The sequence below is a fragment of the Arachis stenosperma genome, chromosome 1 (assembly GCF_014773155.1).
Source record: "Arachis stenosperma cultivar V10309 chromosome 1, arast.V10309.gnm1.PFL2, whole genome shotgun sequence".
Taxonomy (NCBI): domain Eukaryota; kingdom Viridiplantae; phylum Streptophyta; class Magnoliopsida; order Fabales; family Fabaceae; genus Arachis; species Arachis stenosperma.
Window position 1 is genome coordinate 6,860,727 of NC_080377.1, and position 2,294 is coordinate 6,863,020.

Here is a 2,294-nt window from a genome sequence, read left to right on the forward strand (position 1 = left end):
TAGCAGAGGTTAAAAAGCTCATTGACGCTGAGTTTATCCGAGAAATCCGATTCACAACATGGTTGGCCAACGTCGTGATGGTAAAAAAGAATAATGGTAAATGTCACATGTGCGTCGACTTTACTGATTTAAATAGAGCTTGTCCTAAGGATGCTTATCCTCTGTTGAGTATTGACACTTTAGTTGATAATTCTTGTGGCTATGGTACTGAGTTTCATGGATGCATACTCTGGTTACAACCAGATCTCTATGCATCCATCAGACCAAGAAAAAACAGCATTTATCTCTGAATATGGTAATTACTGCTATAATGTTATGCCTTTCGGATTAAAGAATGTAGGTGCAACTTACCAGTGACTCATGAACAAGATCTTCGAGAAACAAATCGGCCGGAACATCGAGGTGTATGTTAATGATATGGTCGTCAAAACAAAGGTCGGCCATTCTCACATACAGGACCTAGATGAGATATTTGCACAGATTAAGAAATACAACATGAGGCTGAACCCTGAGAAGTGTGCGTTCGGCGTCCGCGAAGGCAAATTCCTCGGATTCATTCTAACTAACCGAGGTATTGAAGCAAATCCAGAAAAATGCCAAGCTGTACTTGACATGCACAGCCCGACGACCATAAAAGAGGTGCAACGTTTGACAGGCAGACTAGCCGCTTTGTCCAGATTCCTCTCATGCTTAGCATCTAAGTCATACAGCTTTTATCAATGCCTGAAGAAAGACAAAAAGGTCTTTACTTGGAATGAAGATTGTGAAACCGCGTTCACCAATTTGAAGGAACTCCTTTCAAAACCACCTGTTCTACAGAAGCCCAAGCTCGGCCAACCACTATACTTGTATTTATCTATCACTGACATAGCAATTAGCTCTGTTCTCATTGCAGAAGAAGAAAATCATCAACGACCGGTCTATTTCGTCAGCAAGTTGTTACAAAATGCCGAACTTCGTTACCCAAGACTCGAAAAGCTTGCCTTGGCTCTAGTCTTCTCCGTAAGACGGCTCCGATCTTATTTCCAAAGCCACACAGTAATCGTCAGAACCAACCACCCCCTTCGCCAGATACTCGGTAAACCCGAGTTGGCGGGCCGACTCATTAAGTGGTCAATTGAACTCTCAGAATTTGATATCCTATATCAACCACAAGGATCCGTCAAACCACAATGGTTAGCCGACTTTGAGCTGAATTCACAAGTCCACCTTCAGAACAGGAAGACCAAACATGGACCCTGTTTGTTGATGGTGCCTCCAACCCTCATGGCTCCGGAGCAGGAATACTATTGGAAAGCTCGGATGGCATAATTCTGGAACACTCCCTCCGTTTCTCTTTCAAAGCCAGTAATAACCAGGCGGAATACGAGGCCCTCATAGCCGGGCTCAGGTTAGCAACAGATTTACATATTACCAATTTAACTGTATACTGTGACTCATTATTAGTCGTTCAGCAAGTAAATCAGAGTTTTCAAACAAAAGATCAGATACTATTGAATTATTTGAGCATTGTCTAGAGATTGTTAACCAGGTTTCCTAAAATTGAAATTATTCACATACCTCGAGAACAAAATCACAGAGCCGGTGTTTTGTCAAAACTAGCAACCACCCAAGCACACACTGCCACACTTTTGCAATCAACTTTAGACAAACCGAGCATTGAGACAATTAACATCTTAAACACTCTGAATAAAGAGAGTTGGCAGGAACTTTATATTCAATACCCCAGTCATGGTTCCATTCCGGAGGAAATTGAAGATAAGAGCAAGTTCAAACGACAAGCTTCTTTTTTTACCTTGTTAAATAACACCCTGTATAGGCAAGGTTACTCTCGACCATTGTTAAAATGTTTGGACAGGCCGGAAGCCGATCTTTTTTTATTCGAGGCCCACGAGGGGATCTGTGGAATACACTCTGGTGCTCGGAGCCTAGTACAAAAAGTACTCCGAGCAGGTTTTTATTGGCCGACAATATGGGAGGATAGCAGGCACAGAGTCAAAACCTGTGACAATTGTCAAAAGCATTCACCGATCATTAACATGCCGGCCGAGCATCTTCATCATTTAGTGGTAAGCTGGCCATTCAATAGGTGGGGAATGGATATCCTCGGACCTTTTCCCACCGCTCCAAGACAGGTGAAATTTTTAGTAGTTGCAATAGATTACTTCTCCAAATGGATAGAAGCGGAACCGCTGGCAAAAATAACATCATCACAAATGATAAGTTTTGTTTGGAAAAATATAATTTGTAGATTTGGTATACCAGAACACATTATAACTGATAATGGTCGGCAA